The 23,986-nt window shown below is 42.1% G+C and overlaps 1 protein-coding gene across 3 annotated transcripts in view; it reads right to left on the minus strand.

Moving 5' to 3' along the window:
* LOC116539265 (zinc finger protein OZF-like) overlaps positions 1-21,478 on the minus strand; it is a 40,145-nt gene extending 18,667 nt beyond the window's left edge. Inside the window, exon 1 of one of the 3 annotated variants that reach the window (XM_032262012.1) lies at positions 21,027-21,478. The gene's annotated coding sequence lies outside the window, so the exon portion shown is untranslated. Of the gene's footprint in view, positions 1-17,211; positions 17,232-21,026 lie in introns of those variants that run through there. The other 2 variants (XM_032262010.1, XM_032262011.1) reach the window with 2 other exon arrangements.
* Positions 21,479-23,986: the final 2,508 nt, after the last annotated feature.

Below are 23,986 nucleotides of genomic sequence, written 5' to 3' on the forward strand. Positions count from 1 at the left end.
GATAATATGTACAAACATATGCAATTATATACATACACAAGATTACTTATAGTTGAAATGAATGATGACAATAATACAAGGGACAGGAAGATGGAAGAGAGGAATTAAAAATATGTTAGAAAACAGTCACACTACTTGTGAAGTGGTATAGTATTATAAACAGTTTAAAAATATACAACTATAAAAAAATACATGCTAAGAAAGAAGAGAAAATGGAATCATATAAAATACTCAATTAATATCACAACTGGCAGAAAGAATAAAAGACAAATTATGGGAATGAAAACAATAACAAATATGGCAGATATTATTTCAACTATATCAATAATCACTTTTAATGTCAATGGTCTAAATGTACCAATTAAAACAGAGATTGTCAGAGTGGATCAAAATATAAGACCCAACTATATGTTGTCTACAAGAAGCCAACTTTAAATATAAAACCACATATGAATTAAAAGTAAACAGAGAAAAATATACAATGCTAACAGTTATCAAAAGAAAGCAGGAGTGGCCAGGTGCAGTGCCTCATGACTGTAATCCCAACACTTTGGGAGGCTGAGGTGGATGGATCACCCGAGGTCAGGAGTTCAAGACCAGCCTGGCCAACATGATGAAACCCTGTCTCTACTAAAAGTACAAAAATTAGCTGGACATGGTGGCGGGTACCTGTAGTTCCAGCTACTTAGGAGGGTGAGGCAGAAGAATCGCTTGAACCTAAGAGGCAGAGGTTGCAGTGAGCCGAAATTACACCATTGCAGTCCAGCATGGGCAACAAGAGTGAAACTCTGACAACAAAAAAGAAGGCAGAAGTAACTATATTTATTTCACACAAAGTAGACTTCAAAGAAAGAAAAGTTATCATGGATAAAGAATGGTACTTCATCATGACATAGCAGTTAACACTCCAAGAGGATGACAATCCTTAATGTGTATGCACCTAACAACGGATTGCCAAACAACATGAGGCAAAAACAGAATTGGAAGGAGAAACAGATGGATCCTCTGTCACAATCTAAGACATCAACACCCTCCATCAGAAACAGGCAGATCCAGCAGGCAGAAATTATTAACAATATAGTTGAGTTCAATACCAACATAAACCAATGATACTGACAGAGCAGGAACACCATCATCTCAGACAAACACCACCACTTTAAGTTCCAGCCTCATGCATTTCAAGGAAATCACTTCTAAGTACAAGCAGCCAGAAAGAGCAGACAGTAAAACACAGATAAGACAGCTCAGGGACCAGGGAGGTGGAGGGAAAGTCTCTTAGGTAACTGTCAAATTTCACCCTCATACAATGGGCCCCAGTAAAACAGTGGGCCCACTGCACGTTGCCCATAAGCACATCCCTTTCCCTTCAGGTGCACTAAGATAGGGAAGCTCAAAGTAGACTTGGGGGACAATGCCTGCACCTGCAGGATGTACGGGAACAGACACACCACTCTCCCTCCCAGATAAGCAAAACAAAGAGACACAGAAGCAGTCCAAACCTCTAATAAACTCTCCCTCCCTGAATCCTTAAAAACTCTTAATCTGTAAGAAAGTCTGGCCTAACTCGGCCAGAAGACACCTCTCAGGTTTGTTTTCTCTAAAATAAATCTGTCTTAACTGGCAAGCCACCTTTCATGTTTCTCTCCTTTCTTACAAATACAATTTATATTTGTAGACCTCATCCAACAACAGTAAAATATACATTCTTTTCAGGCTCAATAATGGCCAAGATATACCACACTGTGGACCATAAAATACACTTTAACCAATTTAAAATAACAATTCTTGCAATATGTGCTCTTAGATCAAGATGAACTCAAACTTAACAACAGATAGACAAGTGGAAAACCTCTAAATATAGTGAGATAAAAAAAAAAGAGACCTTCTAAATAATGCATGGATCACAAAAGAAATCTCAATAGAAATTAATTAATATTTTATTATTTATATATATTTTTAGAGACAGGGTCTCACTTGGTCTTTCAAGGGCCACTTCCTTGAAAGACACAATTTACTGAAACTCACACAAAGAAGAAATACACAATCTGAATAACGAATTATTTTAATAACATTCAAAAGGAAGAAATCATACTCATTCCCTACAATCGATTTCAGAAGACAGAATCTGCTGAAATACTTTCTAGTTCATTCTGTGAGGCCAGCATTATCCAATGACAAAACCAAAGACATTTCAAAATAGAAAACCACGGACCGTGATCTCTCATGAAAATACATACAAAAATCCTCACTGTAGCCTTGAACTCCTGGGCTCAAGCAATCCTCCCACCTCAGCCTCACAAGTAGCTGAAAATACAGGCACATGTCTCCATGCTATTTAAAATTTTCTTGTAGAGCCAGGGTCTTGCTATAGCTGCTCAAGCTGGTCTCAAATTCCTGGCCTCAAGTAATCCTCCTGCCTTGGCCTCCCCAATATCAGCCTTCTTGGCCGAGATTACAAGTGTGAGCCACCATGCCTGTCCTAATAAATATTTTCGCTAAATACAAATAAAAATAAAACCACAACTTATAAAAATTTGTAGAATACAGCAAAAGCACAGCTTAGAAGAAAATTTATGCCATCGAATTCATATATAAGAAAATAAGAATGATCTAAATTAGAGACTCTAAGGTTCCACCTTAGGAAACTAGAAAAAAACTGAGCAAATTAAATCCAATTTAGGAAGAAAATAAATTATAGGAATTAGAGCAGAAATCAATTAAATTGAAAACAGGAAATCAAGAGAATATTATCAACAACAAAGCTGGTTCTTTTAAAAGATCAATAAAATTAATAAGCCTACAGCCAGGCTGAGAAAAAAGATAGTAGACAGAATTTTTTTTTTTTTTAAACAAAGTCTCATTCTGTTGTCCAGCAGGCTGGAGTGCAGTGTCTCAATCTCAGCTCACTGCAACCTCTGCCTCCCAAGATCAAGCGATTCTCCTGCCTCAGCCTCCTGAGTAGCTGGGATTACAGGTGCACGTCACCACGCCTGGCTAATTTTTGTATCTTTAGTAGAGACGGGATTTCGCCATGTTGGCCAGGATGGTCTCGATCTCCTGACCTCATGATCTACCTGCCTCAGCCTCCCAAAGTGCTGGGATTATAGGCATGAGCCACCGTGCCTGGCCCTATAAATTTTTTTTTTTTGATGGAGTCTCGCTCTGTCACCTAGGCTGGAGTGCAGTGGTGCAATCTTGGCTCACTGCAACCTCTGCCTCCTGGCTTCAAGCAATTCTCCTGCCTCAGCCTCCCAAGTAGCTAGAACTACAGCTGTGTGCCACCACACCCAGTTAATTTTTGTATTTTTAGTAGAGATGGGCTTTTAGCACATTGGCCTAAATGGTCTCGATCTCTTCACCTTGTGATCCACCCGCCTCAGTCTCCCAAAGTGCTGGGATTAGTCGTGAGTCACCATGCCCGGCCAGTAGACAGAAATTAGTATCAGAAATGAAACAGGGGATACTACCACACGTCCTGTGGACATTGAAAGGATAATGAAGAAATGCTATGAACAACTCTGTGTACACATCATTTGATAATCTAGTTCCAATGGACCACTTCCTTGAAAGACACAATTTATTGAAATTCACACAAAGAAGAAACACACAATCTCAATAACCGATTATTTTCATAACCTTCAAAACAAAGTACCTGACCCAGGTGTGTTCACTGGTGAATTGACAAAATATTTAAGGAATAAATTATACCCATTCCCTACAATCGATTTGAGAGGGCAGAAGCTGCTGAAAATACTTCCTAGTTCATTCTGTGAGGCCAGCATTATTCCAATGACAAAACCAAAGACATTTCAAAATAGAAAACCACAGACCATGATCTCTCATGAAAATACATACAAAAATCCTCAAAAACATTATCACATCAAATCCAAAAATATATAAAAAGAATTATACATCATTACCAAGTGGGATTTATTCTGGGCATACCAGGCTGGTTCAACATTTGAACAACAATTATTGTAACTCATGACATCAAGAGACTAAAAAGGAAAAATCACATGATCAGGTGCAGAAAAAGCAGTTGACAAAATCCAGCATGCATTCATGATAAAAAAAAAAAAAAAAAAAAAAACTCTCAATAAGCTGAGGGGAATTTCCTGAAATTAATAAAGAATATTTACAGAAAACTACAACAAACATCATACTTAATAATGAGAAACTCAAAGTCTTTCCACAACACCAGGAGGAAGAAAAGATGTACTCTCTCATTACCCTTTTCAGTATCATACTGAAAATACTAGCTAACACAATGCAAAAAAATAAAAGACATACAGATTGGGAAGAAATAAAACACAATTTTGTTCACAGATGACAGGAATTTCTATATAGAAAATCTTTAAAAAAAAAAACAAAAAAACGGCCGGGCGCGGTGGCTCAAGCCTGTAATCCCAGCACTTTGGGAGGCCGAGGCGGGTGGATCACGAGGTCAAGAGATCGAGACCATCCTGGTCAACATGGTGAAACCCCGTCTCTACTAAAAATACAAAAAAATTAGCTGGGCATGGTGGTGCGTGCCTGTAATCCCAGCTACTCAGGAGGCTGAGGCAGGAGAATTGCCTGAACCCGGGAGGCGGAGGTTGCGGTGAGCCGAGATCGTGCCATTGCACTCCAGCCTGGGTAACAAGAGCGAAACTCCGTCTCAAAAAAAAAAAAAAAAAGAAACCCCTTCTGGAACTGAAAAGCAAGATTACAGAATACAAAGTTAAAAGAAAAACTCAACTGCCTTCAAATGCACCAGCAACAACCAAGTGAAATTTGTTATATTGGCACCCAAAAGATGAAATACTTATGTATAAATTTAACAAATGTAACAAGATCTATACAAGGAATACTATAAAACCTTAATAAACAAAATCAGAATAAACCTTATTCTAAAGCTCACATGGAGAAGCAAAAGATCAAAAATAGTCAATTACTGAAGAACAAAATTGGAAGACTAACACTACCTAACTTTAAGCCTTATTATAAAGGTTCACTGATCAAAACACTGTGATATCACCCAAAAGTAGGCAAGCATATCAATGGAACAGAACAGAGAGCCCAGAAATACACCCACAGAAATACAGTAAACTGATACACTGAAGCAAAGTTGCTGTTTTCATTGTGGGGTCAACTAAAAATCCACATTTAAAAAAACAAAATACAAAAAACCTGAATCTACACATAGATCTTACATGCATCATAAAAATATACTCAAAATGGATCATAGACTTAAATATAAAATGCAAAAGCATAAAACTGTAGAAAATAACAAAGGAAAAAAACCTAGAACAGATCCAAGATGGCCAATTAGGAGCAGCAGCTCAGGATTGCAGCTCCCAGAGAAAAGTGCAGAGGGTGCGCGGACGCCACATTTCCAGGTGGATTTTTATTGCCCACAGACCAGGAGATTCCCAGGGGGAGGAGCCCCACGGGTGGCCAGCACGCCTGTTTGGGCCGGCGCAGCTGTTTTGGCCAGTGCGGTGGGTCTCCACACAAAATACACGGGTCCAGGTGCCGTTTTAGCTGGCAATTGGAGCTGCTGGGAGACAGAGTCGCCCATTGAACTGATAAAAAGGGGACTGAAACGGGAGCCAGGCCAGGAGATTCCCGGGCAAAATAGTGCCGCCAATCTCAGCGTGGCTGTTTCAGCCAGTGTAGTGGGTCACCACACAGGAAATCACACAGATCCCAAAGCCTTTTCAGCAGGCGACTGGAACACTTGGGAGACAGAGTCGCCTGTTCAACTGAAAAAAAAAAGGGGGTCTGAGGCAGGGAGCCAGGTGATCAGGCTCGGCTGCTCCCACCCCCACAAAAGAAACAGCAATCTGAAACACTCTGGATTGAGAGTTTCGCACCAAGCACAGCTGAACCCAGGACAGTCCAGCTCTGTGGGGGAGGCGTGTCCATCATTACCGAGGCAGTCCACCACTACGGAGGTAGTCCGCCATTGCTGAGGCAGCCCGCCATTGCCGAGGCAGCCCGCCATTGCCGAGGCAGCCAGCCATTACAGAAGTGGGCCGCCATTGCCGAGGCTGTTCTAACTATACTCATATAAACAGGACTGCAGGAAAGTTCACCAGGCAGCTGGGCAGAGCACACAGCAGCTCAACAAAGCCTCTGCAGGCAGACGGTGACTAGGCTGCCTCCTTGCTGGGCAGGGCAGCCCTGAATAAAGGTAGCAGCATGACAGAAACTTATAAATAAAGCCCTAACTCCCCTGGACAGAGCATTCCAGAAAGAAAAAAAAGGGCATTTATGAGTTCTGCTGCAGCAGACTTAAACGTACCTACCCAGCACCTCTGAATGAACAATGGAGCTCACAGCTCAGCATGTGAGCTCCCATAAAGGACACACTGTCTCCTCAAGCAGCTCCCTGACCCCCATATATCCAAAGAGTCACCTCATAAAGGAGAGCTCAGTCTGACATCTGTCGGGTATCCTTCTGGGACAAAGATAGCAGAAGAAGAAACTGGCAGCAACCCTTACTGTTCTGCAGCCGCTGCAGGTGATCCCCAGGCAACCAAGGCCTGGAGTGGACCGTAGCAGCCCCAGAGCAGAGGAGCCTGAATGTCAGAAGGAAAACTAAGAAACAGAAAGAAATAACTTCATCATCAACAAACTGGACATCCACTCACAGACCCAATCTGAAAGTCAACAACTACAAAGACGACAGGTGCATAAATCCACAAAGATGGGAAGAAACCAGCGCAAAAAGGATGAAAACACCCGAAATCAGAACACCTCTCCTCCTACAAGGGATCACAACTCCTCACCAGCAAAGGAACAAAGCTGGATGGAGAATGAGTGTGATGAATTGACAGAAACAGGCTTCAGAAGGTGGGTAATAAACTTCTCTGAGCTAAAAGAACATGTTCTAACCCAATGCAAAGAAACTAAGAACCTTGAAAAAAGATTTGACAAAATTCTAATGAGAATAAACAACTTAGGAATATAAGTGAATTGATGGAGCTGAAAAACACAACACAAAAACTTCACGAAGCATACACAAGTTTCAACAGCCAAAATGGCCAAGCAGAAGAAAGGATATCAGAGGTCGAAGATCAACTCAATGAAATAAAATGAGAAGGCAAGATTAGAGAAAAAAAGGGTAAAAAGGAATGAACAAAGTCTCCAAGAAGTATGGGACTATGTGAAGAATCTACATTTGATAGGTGTACCTGAATGTGACAAAGAGAATGAATCCAAGCTGGAAAATACTCTTCAGGATATCATCCAGGAAAACTTCCCCAACCTAGCAAGGCAGGCCAATATTCAAGTCCAGGAAATACAAAGAACACCACAAAGATATTCCTCAAGAAGAGCAACTCCAAGGCACATAATCGTCAGATTCACCAGGGTTGAAATAAAGGAGAAAATGCTAAGGGCAGCCAGAGAGAAAGATTGGGTTACCTACAAAGGGAAACCCATCAGACTCATGGCAGATTTCTCAGCAGAAGCCCTACAAGCCAGAAGAGAGTGGGGGCCAATACTCAACATCCTTAAAGAAAAGAACTTTCAATCCAGAATTTCATATCCAACCAAACTAAGCTTCATAAGCGAATGAGAAATAAAATCCTTTACGAACAAGCAATTAGAGATTTCATCACCACCAGGTCTGCTTTACAAGACCTCCTGAAAGAGGCACTAAACATAGAAAGGAACAACCAGTACCAGCCACTCCAAAAACATACCAAATGGTAAAGAGCATCAACACAATGAAGAAACTGCATCAACTAATGGGCAAAACGGCCAACTAGCATCAAAATGGCAGGATCAAATTCACACATAACAATATTAACCCTAAATGTAAATGAACTAAATGCCCCAATCAAAAGACACAGACTGGCAAACTGGATAAAAAGCCAAAACCATGGATGTGCTGTACCCAGGAAACCCATCTCACGTGCAAGGATACACAGAGGCTCAAAATAAAGGGATGGAGGAAGATTTACCAAGCAAATGGAGAGCAAAAAAAAGCAGGAGTTGCAATTCTCATCTCTGATAAAATGGACTTTAAACCAACAAAGATCAAAAGAGACAAAGGACACTACATAATGGTAAAAGGATCAATGCAACAAGAAGAGCTAAAAATAGACTTCAAATCAACAAAGATCAAAACAGACAAAGAAGGACATTACATAATGGTAAAAGGATCAATGTAACAAGAAGAGCTAACGATCCTAAATACATAAGCACCCAATACAGGAGCACCCAGATACATAAAGCAAGCTATTAATAACTTACAAAGAGACTTAGACTCCCACACATAATAGTGGGAGACTTTAACACCCCATTGTCAATATTAGACAGATCAACCAGACAGAAAATTAACAAGGATATCCAGGACTTGAACTCAGACCTGGACCAAGCAAACCTAATAGACATTTACAGAACTCTCCACCCCAAATCCACAGAATATACATTCTTCTCAGCACCACATCACACCTACTCTAAAACTGACCACATAATTGGAAGTAAATCACTCCTCAGCAAATGCCAAAGAATGGAAATCATAACAAACAGTCTCTCAGGCCACAGTGCAATCCAGTTAGAACTCAGAATTCAGAAACTAACTCAGAACCGCACAGCTTCATGGAAACTGAACAACTGGCTCTTGAAAGTTGACTGGATAAACAATGAAATGAAGGCAGAAATAAAGATGTTCTTCGAAACCAACAGAACAAAGACACAACATACCAGAATCTCTGGGACACATTTAAAGCAGTGTCTTGAGGAAAATATATAGCAATAAATGCCCACATGAGAAGCAAGGAAAGATCTAAAATCGACACCCTATCGTCAAATTTGAAAGAGCTAGAGGAGCCGGGCGCGGTGGCTCACGCCTGTAATCCCAGTACTTTGGGAGGCTGAGGTGGGCGGATCATGAGGTCAGGAGATCGAGACCATCCTGGCCATGGTGAAACCCCATCTCTATTAAAAAAAAAAAAAAAAATAAAGAAAGAAAGAAAGAGCTAGAGTAGCAAGATCAAAAAACCTCGAAACCTAGCAGAAGACAAGAAATAACTAAGATCAGAGCAGAACTGAAGGAGACAGACACACAAAAAACCCTTCAAAAAAATCAATAAATCCAGGAGCTGGTTTTTCGAAAAGATCAACAAAATAGACCACTAGCCAGATTAATAAAAAAGAAAAGAGAAAATAATCAAATAGGTACAATAAAAAACAATAAAGAAGATATAACCACAGATTCCACAGAAATACAAACCATCAACAGAGATTATTACAAACAACTCTATGCACATAACGTAGTAAACCTGGAAGAAACGGATAAATTCCTGGACACTCGCATCCTCCCAAGCCTAAACCAGGAAGAAGTCAAAACCCTGAACAGACCAATAACAAGGGCAGAAGTTGAGGCAGGAATTAAGAGCCTACCACCCAAAGAAAGCCCAGGTCCAGATGGGTTCACAGCTGAATTCTACCAGACATACAAAGAGGAGCTCGTACCATTCCTTCTATTCCAAATAATCCAAAAAGAGGGAATCCTTCCCAAATCAATTTATGAGACCAATATCATCCTGATACCAAAACCCGACAGAGGCTCAGCAAGAAAAGAAAACTTCAGGCCAATATCCATGATGAACATAGATGCAAAAATCTTCAATAAAATACTGGCGAACTGACTGCAACAGCACATCAAAAAGCTTATCCACCATGATCAAGTAGGCTTCATCCCGGGGATGCAAGGCTGGTTCAACATACGCAAGTCTATAAATGTAATTCACCACATAAACAGAACCAAAGACAAAAACCACATGATTATCTCAACTGATGCAGAGAAGGCCTTTGACAAAATTCAACAACCCTTTATGCTAAAAACCCTCAAACTAGGTATTGATGGAATGTATCCCAAAATAATAAAAGCTATTTACAACAAAATAACAGCCAATATCACACTCAATAGGCAAAAACTGGAAGCACTCCCTTTGAAATCTGGCACTAGACAAGGATGCCCTCTCTCACCACTCCTAATCAATATAGTATTGGAAGTTCTAGCCAGAGCAATCAGGCAAGAAAAAGAAATAAAGTGTATTCAAATAGGAAAGGAGGAAGTCAAATTGTCTCTATTTGCAGACGACATGATTGTATATCCAGAAGACCCCATCGTCTCAGCCCAAAATCTCCTGAAACTGATAAGCAACTTTAGCAAAGTCTCAGGATACAAAATCAATGTGCAAAAATCACAAGCATTCCTATACACCAATAACAGACTTAAAGAGAGCAAAATCAAGAACGAACTGCCATTCACAATTGCTACAAAGAGAATAAAATGCCTAGGAATACAACTAACAAGGTACATTAAGGACCTCTTCAAGGAGAACTACAAGCCACTGCTCAACGAAATAAGAGAGGACACAAACAGATGGAGAAACATTCCATGTTCATGGTTAGGAAGAATCAATATCATGAAAATGGCCATACTGCCCAAAGTAATTTACAGATTCAACACCATCCCCATCAAGATACCAATGACCTTCTTCACAGAACTGGAAAAAACCACCTTAAAATTCATATGAAACCAAAGGAGAGCCTACATAGCCAAGTCAATTCTAAGCAAAAAAGAACAAAGCAGGAGGCATCACGCTACCAGACTTCAAACTATACTACAAGGCTACAGTAATCAAAACAGCATGGTACTGGTACCAAAACAGAGATTATAGACCAATGGAACAGAACAGAGGCCTGGGAGGCAAAACTACACATCTACAACCAACTGATCTTTGACAAACCTGACCAAAACAAGCAATGGGGAAAGGATTCCCTGTTTAATAAATGGTGTTGGGAAAACTGGCTAGCCACGTGCAGAAAGCAGAAACTAGACCCCTTCCTGACACCTTACACTCAAATTAACTCCAGATGGATTAAAGACTTAAACATAAGACCTAACACCATCAAAAGCCTAGAAGAAAACCTAGGCAAAACCATTAAGGACATAGGCGTAGGCAAGGACTTCATGACCAAAACACCAAAAGCACTGGCAACAAAAGCCAAAATAGACAAATGGGACCTAATCAAACTCCACAGCTTCTGCATGGCAAAAGAAACAGTCATTAGAGTGAATTGGCAACCAACAGAATAGGAAAAAATTTTTGCAATCTACCCATCTGACAAAGGGCTAATATCCAGAATCTACAAAGAACTAAAACAGATTTACAAGAAAAAAACAAGCCCATTCAAAAGTGGGCAAAGGATATGAACAGAAACTTTACAAAAGAAGACATACATGAGGCCAACAAACATATGAAAAAATGTTCACCATCACTGGTCATTAGAGAAATGCAAATCAAAACTACATTGAGATACCATCTCACGCCAGTTAGAATGGCGATCATTAAAAAATCTGGAGACAGGGCCGGGCGCGGTGGCTCAAGCCTGTAATCCCAGCACTTTGGGAGGCCGAGGCGGGTGGATCACGAGGTCAAGAGATCAAGACCATCCTGGTCAACATGGTGAAACCCCGTCTCTACTAAAAATACAAAAAATTAGCTGGGCATGGTGGCGCGTGCCTGTAATCCCAGCGACTCAGGAGGCTGAGGCAGGAGAATTGCCTGAACCCAGGAGACGGAGGTTGCGGTGAGCCGAGATCGCGCCATTGCACTCCAGCCTGGGTAGCAAGAGCGAAACTCCGTCTCAAAAAAAAAAAAAAAAAAAAAAAAAAAATCTGGAGACAACAGATGCTGGAGAGGATATGGATAAACAGGACACTTTTACACTGTTGGTGGGAGTGTAAATTAGTTCAAACATTGTGGAAGACAGTGTGGCGATTCCTCAAGGACCTAGAAACAGAAATTCCATTTGACCCAGCAATCCCATTACTGGGAATATATCCAAAGGATTATAAATCATTCTACTATAAGAACACATGCACACGAATGTTTGTTGCAGCACTGTTTACAACAGCAAAGACCTGGAACCACCCCAAATGCCCATCGATGATAGACTGGACAGGGAAAATGTGACATATATACCCCATGGCATACTATGCAGCCATAAAAAATGATGAGTTCATGTCCTTTGTAGGGACATGGATAAACCTGGAAACCATCATTCTCAGCAAACTGATGCAAGAACAGAAAATCAAACACTGCATGTTCTCACTCATAGGTGAGTGAACAATGAGAACACATGGACACAGGGAGGGGGCATCACACAGTGGGGTCTGTCACGGGGCAACAGGGGAGGGACAGCGGGGGTGGGCAGTTTGGGAGAGACAGCATGGGGAGAAATGCCAGATATAGGTGATGGGGAGGAAGGCAGCAAATCACACTGCCATGTGTGTACCTATGCAACAATCTTGCATGTTCTTCACATGTACCCCAAAACCTAAAATGCAATTAAAATAAATAAATAATAAAATTAAAAACTAGATGATCTTGGGAAAGGTAATGAATTTTTAGATATAATACCATCAAAATCCCATCTAAAAATGATTCATAAGCAAGACTTCATTAAAATTGAAAACTTCTGTTCTACAAAGCCAATGCCATTAAAATTAGAAGAAAAGCCACAGACTGGGAGAAAATATCTGCAAAGGACACATCTGATAAACAGACAGCTATACAAAACATTCCAAAAACTCTTAAAACTCTATAGTAAGAAAACCACCTAATAAAACAGACCAAAGACCGTAACAGATACCTCACCAATGATGAGAAACATATAGAAAATAAACATATAAAAGAATACATTATATTGTATAACATTAGGATAATATATTAAAACAAGATCCTGCTACAAACCTAGTAGAATGGCCAAAATCTGGAGTACTGACAACAACTGCCAGTGAGAATGCGGAGTAACAGGGACTCTCATTCACTGACAGTAGAAATGCAAAATAGTATCGTCATTCCGGAAAACAATTTGGTTGTTCTTACAAAAGTAAACATATTCTTACTATATGATACAGCAACTGCACTCCTTGGTATTTACCCAAAGGAGGTGAAAATTAATGATAGCATAAAAACCTGTAAACAGGTATTTATAGCAACTTTATTCAAAATAATTAAAATTTGGAAGCAACCAAAATGCACTTCAGTTAAGTGAATAGAAAAACTGTGGTACACACAATGAAATATATTTCAGCATTAAAAAAAATGGGCTATCTTGTCCTCAAAAGATAAGGATACCTTAAATGCCTATTACTAAGTAGAAGAAGCTGGTCTGAAAAGGCTACTATATAACTGCAACTATAACATTCTGCAAAATGCTGGAGATGGTTTGCAGGGTTAAGGGAATAAGTAATAAACAGGAAGAGCAGGGATGACTCTCACAACAAGGGAAGTATTCTATGAGGTACTATCAGGCTGGATACATGTCCTTATACATTTGCTCAAACTCATAGCATGTAAAACCATAAGAGTAAGCCCTAATGTAAATTATGGCCTTTGGACAACTATGATGTCTCAATGTAGGCTCCTCATTTTAATAAATGTACCACTATGTTGGGGGGAGGTACTGAAATGGGTGAAGGCTACATATATATGCAGAACAGGGTATATGGGAAATCTATGTCCTTCTTAATTCTGCTGTGAAATTAAAACTGCCTTAACAAATAAAGTACATTTATTAAAAAAATCTAACCATCTAAAAATGTTTTTAATAACAAAAATTAAATCAATATTTAAAAACACGTCCCCATTTGTAATAAGAACTCTCAATAATAAATGCATAAAGAAAATGTGGTCTGTACATGTAACGAAATGTTACTCAGTCTTAAAAAAGAAGAACATCTTGCCATTTGCAACAACATGCACATACCTGGAAGATAATTGTGCTAAGTGAAGAAATGAGCCAGACCGAAACAAAGTAGTACATAATCCCATTTGCAATAGTCTGGATGTATGTATTCTCCTAAAATTCATATGTTGAAATCTAATCACCAAGATGATAATATTAGAAAGTGAGGCCTCGGGGAATCGTGAGGTGAAGGCTCTTCCCTCTTGAATGAATTTAGGGCCCTCTTGAATGGACTGGGAGTGCCTTCATTCTCTGCCACTCTTTTGCCTTCCACCATGTAAGGATGCAGGAAGAAGTCTCTCCTCAGACACCAGATGACAGCACCTTGATCTTGGACTTCCCAGCCTTCAGAACTGTTAAGAATACATTTCTGTTATGAATTACCAAGTCTGAAGTATTTTGTTGCTCCAGCACAAATGAAGCCATGCTTCCTGTAGAGCCTGTGGAACTCCACTTAAATAAAAATAGGAAACAGTTAAACTTATAAAAACATAGAGCTGAATGGTGGCTAATGAGGTCTGAGGGGGAAGGGTAATTGGGGAGGTATTGGTTACAGGATGTAAGTTTTAGTTATGCAATGAGTAAATTCTAAATATCCAATCCACAGACCAATGCATGTAGTTAATACTGTATTGTATACTTAAAAATTTGTTAAAAGGATGGTATGCTTTGGATTTGTGTACTTGCCCACATCTCATGTCAAACTGTAAGCCTCAAGGTTGGCGAAGGGAACTGGTGGGAGGTGACTGGATCATGGGGGCAGACTTGCCCCTGCTGTTCTCGTGACAGTAAGTTCTCAGGAGATCTGGTTGTTTAAAAGTGTACAGCACCTCCCCATTCACCACCCACTTCCTCCTGCTGCAGACACATAGGGCATGGCTGCTTCCCCTTCATCCTTCACCATGATTTTAAGTTTCCTGGGGCATCCACAGCCATGCTTCCTACAGCCTATGGAACTATGAGCCAATGAAACCTCTTTTCTTTATAAATTACCTAGTCTCAGGTAGTTCTTTATATCAATGGGAGAATGGACCAATAGAGAGAATGTAACTTATGTCAAATGGTTGTAGCCCAAAAGGGGCAGGGGAGAGGGAGGAAGAAACTTGTGGAGGCAAAGGTTGTTTATCGCATTGTTTGTACTGATGGTTCCATGGGTGAATATTTATCTCCAAAGCTAAGCACATTTTGCATGTGGGAAGAACGTAAATAATTTGTGGCCAGGTGAAAAACTGTGGTTTATTAAAGACTGCTACAGATTCTTACTATTTATCTTATTGAAAGGTAGAATCTAATTACTCTCTAATCTAACACCATACGTACAGGAAGAGAGAAGGATGTAATTTTTATTTCAGATTTGTTAAGCTTGAGGTGCCTTTTGGGTAGCTACAAAGAAGCATTCAATGGAGAGTTGAACCTGTGGCCTACAGCAGTGATCCCCAACCTTTTTGGCACCAGATTTTGTGGCAGACAATTTTTCCACAGACCAGGGTGTGAGGGGGGATGGTTTTGGGATGAAACTGTTCATCAGGCATCAGATTCTCTTAAGGAGCAGGCAACCTAGATCCCTCACATGCATAGTTCACAATAGGGTTCGTGCTTCTATGAGAATCAAATGCCGCCATTCCTCTGACAGGAGGCAGAGCTCCGGCAGTAATGCTTGCTCATCTGCCACTCACCTTCTGCTATGCAGTACAGTTCCTAACAGGCCACGGACTGGTACCAGTCCATGGCCTGGGGTTGGAGACTCCTGGTCTGAAGGCCAGAGAAGTCCAAGCTGGAGAGAAACACAACTGCTACACAACAGAGAGCAGAACTGTTTAAAAAAAAAAACAAAACAGAACTGCACAGTGGGATAGATGGGGAATTGGATGGAACACATGGATAAGCTATGTAAAGGAGAAGTAGAAGAATTCAGGAAAAAAAGACAAGCACCGTCAGTGAGGTCATGATAGAAACTAACACAGAAGAATTTCCAGAAGATCATGAACAGTAACGTGAAATGCAGGAGTACCCTCTTATCCATGGGGGATCCATTCCAAATCCCTTAGGAGATGCCTGAAACTAGAGCACCAAACCTTCCATATACTATGTTTTTTCCTATATATACATACCCTTGACAGTTTAATTTAAAATTAGGCACAGTATGATATTAACAACAATACAATGGAACAATTATAACAATATACTATACTAAAAGTTATGCGAATGTGGCCTCTCAAAATATCTTACTCTACTATATTCAACATACGCAAAATTTGCAAAATATCAAATATCAAAATATTCAAGATATTCAAAATATCTTACTGTATTTTCTGTCTGCAGTTGACTACACGTAACTGAAACCACAGAAAGCGAAACTGTAAATAAGGGGGATTACTGTACCCCACAAGATTCAAGTAAGGCAGAACAGAGAATAGCCACTGGATTTGCGTATAATGTATGCTAATGGTGAGCATTAAAATAAATCAATTAAGACTATATTAAATGAAAGAGTAAGTGAGCAGTGGAAATATTTGTCAGAAAATGTAATAGTGAACAATCTGCTACAAATTCTATATGTACAGATGAACTGACAGAAATGTATCGGGGGGTTATGTAAGGACCTGTGGTCAACTCAATCCTGCAGATGTTCTAGGTTTCAGCCATGAATCAAGCAGGGCCTTCCAAAAGCTGTCTGGGACCACACTGTTCTTGCAACTCCAGAAAAACCTCATCATGGAAGTTGTGCTTTAGTACTAAGTGACTACTTCTACTGCCAAATGCTACAAGTGTGTATTTCCAGACTGATAGTAAAAAAACTTTCCACTATGTCATCTCTGTGACAAATGAAGTTAAGTGTTCCAGACTTTGGTGCCAGCAAGTCTGCCTGTCTCACGAGAATGCAGCACATACTCTTTGCAGGTTCCATTCCAATCATGTAACAAATGTGACTGCCTTTTTGATGCAGCATCAGAGAGACCAGACACACATTTGTAGTCAAGTTCAATGGCTTCTAACCTGCATATGTCTACACGCCATCATTATTTTATTTTTTTGAGACGGAGTCTCGCTCTGTCACCAGGCTAGAGTGCAGTGGCACAATCTCAGCTCACTGCAACCTCTGCCTCCTGGGTTCAAGTGATTCTCCTGCCTCATCTCCCAAGTAGATGGGACTACAGGCAAGCACCACCATGCCAGATAATTTTTGTATGTTTAGTAGAGACTAGGTTTCACCATGTTGGCCAGGATGGTCTCGATCTCTTGACCTCATGATCCACCCACTTCAGCCTCCCGAAGTGCTGGAATTACAGGCATGAGCCACCGCACCCAGCCCACCAGCATTATTTTATTTATGTGCATTTCCTTTAAAATGAATTTTACTTATTTTTATTTTTCCATTTTAATCCATGGACTCCATAAAGGCAAAAAATGCAATGTAAAACAAAGTGAGACATATATAAACAAGTAACTCACCAGAGACTTATTCATTGTTGATCTTGGAAATGCACAAAGTACTCTGGAAGCATAGCTGGGAGAAAAATCGAATGGAGTGGATTAAGAGAGAACTGGTGTGGCTTGGTCCTAGATTATCCTGCCCAAAACCCTCTACACAATAGCTGGAACAGACTAAAACAACAAAAAAAAAACCTCCCTGTGACAGACAGTCATTCATGCCTCAATAAGGGGCAACAAATACCCTGCTGAAGATGTACCCACAAGTACATTAACTGGTAGAGATACATATGATTTATTTTTGGGTTAATGAAAACATGTATTACCTACTGATTTAGGAACAATTAATTTACCCAAAGAAACGATTTAACAATTTAAACCAAAGAAAGATACATTTAGTCTTCAGTAAAATTAATATTATAAAATATACTTGCGCTGCATTAACTATTTCACTGCTAATAAAGAGATTCTACCTGATTTCATATAGGTGTTTCCACTAGAACACATCTTGCTTTTTTTAATATACCTAAGCATCATGGAAAGTATGCATCTTGCAAGCCAACATTCTTTGCCCACAATTATATTATATAGGGGTGAAAACGTACATATTGTATATTTCTTGGGATACACTGTTTTAGTAATGTTTCCTAATTATATGTCTCCCTGTATCTAAGACCTCATATAGTATGCTGATAACAAATGGGGCTTTGCCATTTGACTTGCTTTGGCCAAATGTGACATTAGAAAATATGATGAAAATACAGGTTGGAAAAGTACTTGCCTACTGGTACTTCCCTTCTTAGACAAGGGTCAGCATGAACCACCAGACGTGTGAGTAAAGGCACCAGATGACTAAAGCTTCATTTATGATCCAGACAACATTAGCATAGGAAATGCCCAGGTGAACACATGCCAAAATGTGAATCAGTAGAACCTCAATCAAATAAAACAGTTGTTTCTTTTTAAGCCAGTGAGTTTTGGTTGGTTCTTTTCACAGAGAACACTGATAAACCTAAGCCACCAGAACGCAATTTTTTTTTTTTTTTTTTTTTGAGACAGAGTCTTGCTCTGTTGACAGGCGCCAGCTGGAGTGCAGTGGCGCAGTCTTGGCTCACTGCAACCTCTGCCTCCCACAGAATGCAGTATTTTTAAGACAACCATGTGAAGGAGCTAATGTGAAATTACTTGTCAAATACTATCATTAGAACATCACAACCTCATGTAGAAGTTTTGCAAATCACAATAAATGCCAACTTCATGGAAATCAGTGAGACCGTTGGTGCCAGGAGATGGTGTGAATCATAAAAAACAACTGTTTGCATATCAGTAAACTGTGTTTTGAGGTTCTTTACATGATAAAAAAAAAAAATCTGTTGACTTTAAAACACAAAATACACAAAAAGGATCTCTTACAAGTGAGCATTGTGCTGTATTCTACTTACATTTTAAGGTATTGGTTTGGAGTAGAAGTGGGACACAGTTTTTAAATACATAAAATATGCTATTGTTTTCCTACAGAATTTATAATTTCAGATTACTGACACTAAGTAGGAAACACTTGTGTTATCTACCCTTGAGGTCACATAATTCACAAAAAGAGTTGGGGATAAAAAGAATAGTGATGGTTAAGGAAATGTTTCTTGTTGGCTGGTTGGTTTTGAGACAGAGTCTCACTTTGTCACCCAGGCTGGAATGCAATGGCACAACCACAGCTCACTATAACTTTGCCCCCTGGGCTCAAGTGCAGTTGGGGCCACAAGTGCATACCACCACAACCAGCTAAATGTTTAATTTTTTTTCTTAATTAATACATAGGGTCTCCCTGTATGGCCCGGGCTATTGTCAAACTTCTGGGCTCAAGCAATCCTCCTGCCTTGGCCTCCCAATGGCAAGGGAAAGTACTTTAATTTTTTTGTGGAGGGAGGGGTGGGCAGGCGAGGAGGGGCTGGGAAAGTACTTTAAAGCAATGTTTGTTCTTAGCTTCAGTGTCAACAAAAATTTCAAAAGGAAACAGTTTTGACTTGAGGCAAAATGAATAACACCAGCCAAAAAGTCAGGATGCATAATATCTATATATCATGTGACCCTGATATGTCACAGCTCCTCAAAGCCAAATTTTTTTCATCTTTCTCATAAGGTAGAAATACTTTGGCAAACCCTTACTGAACTAACAGGATGAGGATAGAGGGAGCTTCGGCATATCACTAGATGCTGAATTTGGTGATAGACCTTTTTTTTTTTTTTTTAAGACTCGAAGTCTCACTCTGTTGTCCAGGCTGGAGTAGACTGGCACAATTTCGGCTCACTGCAACCTCCACTTCCGGGATGCAAGCGATTCTCTTGCCTGTTTACCAAGTAGCTAGGACTACAGGTGTGCACCACCACACCCAGCTAATTTTTTAATTTTTTAGTAGAGATAGGGTTTCACCATATGTTGGCCAGGCTGGTCTTGAACTGCTGACCTCAGGTGATCCTCCTGTCTCTGTCTAGACTGCTTTTTTTTTTTTTGAGACAGGGTCTCACTCTGTCGTCCAGGCTGGAGTGAAGTGGCGAGACCTTGGCTCACTGCAACCTCCGCTTCCCGGGTTCAAGTGATTCTCCTGCCTCAGCCTCCCAAGTAGCTGAGATTACAGGTGCGCACCACACTCAGCTAATTTTTGTATTTTTAGTAGAGATGGGGTTTTTACTATGTTGGCCAGGCTGGTCTCGAACTCTTGAATTCAGGTGATTACCCCCACGTCGGCCTCCCAAAGTCGTGGAATTACAGGCGTGAACCACCACACTCAGCCTAGACTACTTTGAAGAAAGCTCAGACACTGGAAACACTGAGAAAAAGCTGAAGGAATGAAAGTGTCTTTACAGAGTACTCCAAACAGAGCCTCTCAGGTATAACAGGTTATTTTTCCACCTAAGACCACTGTTAAGTCCCCTCCAATAAGGAACATCTCCTTGGCCCTTGCCTGTCATTCTCAGCCAAATTCGCCTCTTCCTTCTGAATGTTGGTCCAAACCTTCTGCTACCACCCAGTCTTTGAGAGCTACTGGATAAGGTATTATCAACCAAACCTTGAGCACTCTGAGGAGTGGGAAAATAATGGCTTGGGTCATACAAGCTGGGCTCTTCACCTTAACACTTCCTCTGCTTTGAGGTACCAGTGAGAGAGAGAGAGAGTCCAGAAGGGTGTTTGGATGGGATTCCTAAAGGGTGCCCTGGTCCAAACTTTGTAACACCTACTTTACTACAAAGAAAACAGGACCATCATCTGAGACCCCATCTTCCCTAGAAACCAAATCTTGTATAAACCCCTATAAACTAAAGTGGGAACGGGACGGGTAGGAAGGTGACACGGCAGAATCTTCACTTGCTGAAGAGACACTGGGAAACCCCACTAACACAACCGCCAAGTCGCACAGACGCTGTGCGCGCGCTGCTGTGGGAACCAGGGGCATCTCCCTAAAACTGTCCGTATGCGACCTTTCGGGGGGCGCACGGACACGGTCCACGCAGCGCCGGAGCGCGGCCCCCCGCAGACCTTCCAGGCTCCAGCGGCCTGCAGACCCCGGCCCCGCGCCACCGGCCTCAGCCCCCCTCTCCGGGGCTCCGGAACTGGCTTCAGAGCCGGGACCCCACGCCCGCCCTCCCAACAGCGCCGCCCTTCCAGCCCCCGCCCGGGGCCGCTGCACTCACGGGCACGTCGGGTCCCGCCCACCCCGGGATGCGCCCACGCCTCTGCTCCCATCAACTGTGGCACGTCCGTCCCGTCTCCCTAGGGCGCCCCCAAGCCCGCGGGTTCCTGTTTCATCCTACCACCAACCAGCAGGGACGAACACACCCACCTCAGAGCCTCCACAGCAGCCTCTCCACGCCAGCAACGGCGGGATTCTCAGGCGGAAGACGGCGGAAGTGGGCGGGGCGGCGCATGCGCAAAGGAATCCAAAAGGCCCTTCCCACCGTCGTGTGCTGGTGACGTCATTGGAAGCCGAGACTGCGTTTCCCACGAGACCTTGCGGTACTGAGGCGGGAAGTTCTGCTCCAGGCGGGAAGTTCTGCTCCAGGCGGGAGCCGAGGATGGGTCGGGATCGGGGTCCACCCGCCTGACAGACGTGGAACCTGGTTCTTTATTAAATCGGTTTGACAACCAGGCATATTGTGAGAATAATGGGAAAATTCGAATGCGGGCCAACCAGTCGATTATATTACTAAGTAACCTTTTTTTTTTAAGTTCTGATATGTGTTGCTGTTATAGAACAAACATCTGTGTGTGTGTGTGTGTGAGTGTGTGTGCGTGAGTGTGTGTGTGTGTGTGCGTGAGTTAGTGTGAGTGTGTGTGTGAGAGTGTGAGTGTGTGTGAGTTAGTGTGAGTGTGTGTGTGTGCGTGTGTGCGTGTGTGTGAGTCTGTGTGTGTGAGTGATGGAGCCTCACTCTGTCACCCAGGCTGGAGTGCAATGGCGAGATCTCGGCTCACTGCATTTCCCAAGACCACCCTGGCCTGCCATGCCCCTATCTCATGCTATGAAAACCCCAAGACCCTAGCAGGGAGAGACACAAGTGGCTGGACGTGGAGAGGAGCGCATCAGCAGAAGAAAATACAGCGGCTGGACATAAAGAGGATGCAGGCAGAAGAGCACACTGACAGATGCCAGCAGGCCGGCAGGTCATCCACCTGAGAAACGACACGGAGTTTGGCTGGGGTGGTAGGAGAGATCCCAGGCTGCTGAGCTGCCCAACTCCAGGTGAAAACCACCTTCCCACTCCGTCTCCCTTCTGGCTCCCATCCATCTGATGAGAACTTCCACTCAATAGAACCTCGAACTCATTCTCCAAGCCCACGTGTGAGCTGACTCTTCTGGTACACCAAAGCAAGAAGCTCCAGGATACAGAAGGCCCTCTGTCCTTGCAATAAGGCAGAGAGTCTAGTTGAATTGACAGCACAAGCCACCTAGGGACAGCTAAACTAAAAGTGCACCCTGTAACTCTGCTGGGGCTTCAGGAGCTGTAAACATTCACCCCTTGACACTGCAGTGGAGCTGGAGACACACAACCTGCCTGTCTGCATGCTCCTCCTGGAGGTTTGAATGTTGGGGTACCAAAGGAGCCACACCCCCATTGCATGCCCTGTGAGGGGGATAAGGGAACTTTTCCAGTTCCACTTCTTTTTTCTTTTTATCTTATTTTGTTTCATTTTATTTTACTGAGATGGAGTCTGGCTCTGTTGCCCAGGCTGGAGTGCAGTGGCGAAATCTCAGCTCACTGCAACCTCAGCCTCCTGGTTGCAAGTGATTCTCATGCCTCAGCCTTCCAAGTCACTGAGTTACAGGTACACATCACCATGCCCAGTTAATTTCTGTATTTTTAGTAGAGACAGGGTCTCACCATGTTGGCCAGACTGGTCTCGAACTCCCGACCTCAAGTGAGCCACCACGCCTGGCCCACTTCTTTCTAATCTAGGTGCCTTGCTTTTTTTTCTCTTTTTTTTTTTAGACAGAGCCTCACACTGTCGTTCAGGCTGTAGTACAGTGGCGCAATCTCAGCTCACTGCAATCTCTGCCTCCTGAGTTCAAGCAATTCTGCTGTTCTCCTGCCTCAGCCTCCCAAGTAGCTGGGACTACAGGCATGCACCACCATGCCCAGCTAATTTTTTTGTATTTTTAGTAGAGACAGGGTTTCACCATGTTGGCCAGGATGGTCTCGATCTCCTGACCTCATGATCCACCTGCCTCAGCCTCCCAAAGTGCTGGGATTATAGGCGTGAGCCAGTGTCCCTGCCGCTTGTATTTATTTCTGTTGAAAATTGTCCTAGCTACAGGCATGCGCCACCACACCTGGCTAATTTTTGTGTTTTTAGCGGAGATGGGGTTTCACCATGTTGGCCAGGCTGGTCTCAAACTCTTGACCTCAAATGAGCCACCTGCTGAGTCTTCCAAAGTGCTGGAATCACAGGCGTGAGCCACCATGCCTGGCCTGTATTTTCATTTTCATTTGTCTCAGGACTTTTTTTGTCCCAGTGTAGTGTAATTTTGTTTCCAGTAAAGGTGTTAAACACATAATGAATAGTGGTTCCATTTACATCATATTTAAACAAATTAACACTCACAAATTTAAACTTTAGAATAAATTTACCAATAATGTTTATGTATATTTTGGTTCAGAAATATCACCTCAGTATTGACACAGCAACTTAAACGTGAAGGCTGTCTGAGTCCCTGTGGTGGTGCGGTATAGGAACCCTGAGGTGGAATAGCCAAGAGGTTTCTTTGGCTCGTGGTTGTTCTGCAGGCTGTACAATAAGCACAGCACCAGCATCTGCTCCTCTTCTGGTGCAGGCCACAGGCTGCTTCCATTCATAGCAGAAGGTAAAGGGGAGCCTGTTTGCAGGGATCACATGGTGAGGGGAAGCAAAAGAGAGTGGGAGTGCATGCTAGGCTCTTTAACAGTCAGCTCTTGCAGGAACCTTTCAGTGGACAGAGAATTCACTCACCCCTGAGGGAGGGCACTAATCTATACATAAAGAATTCGAGGGAGGCCGAGGCGGGTGGATCACAAGGTCAAGAGATCGAGACCATCCTGGTCAACATGGTGAAACCCTGTCTCCACTAAAAATACAAAAATTAGCCAGGCATGGTGGCACATGCCTGTGGTCCCAGCTACTTGAGAGGCTGAGGTAGGAGAATCTCTTAAACCTGGGAGGCAGAGGCTGCAGTGAGCCAAGATCATGCCATTGCACTCCAGACTCTGTCTCACAAAAAAAAAAAAAAAAAAAAAACCTTTCTCCGGTTGGGCACGGTGGCTCACACCT

The sequence above is a fragment of the Sapajus apella genome, unplaced genomic scaffold (assembly GCF_009761245.1).
Source record: "Sapajus apella isolate SASKATOON/1434 unplaced genomic scaffold, GSC_monkey_1.0 scaffold127, whole genome shotgun sequence".
Lineage (NCBI taxonomy): Eukaryota > Metazoa > Chordata > Mammalia > Primates > Cebidae > Sapajus > Sapajus apella.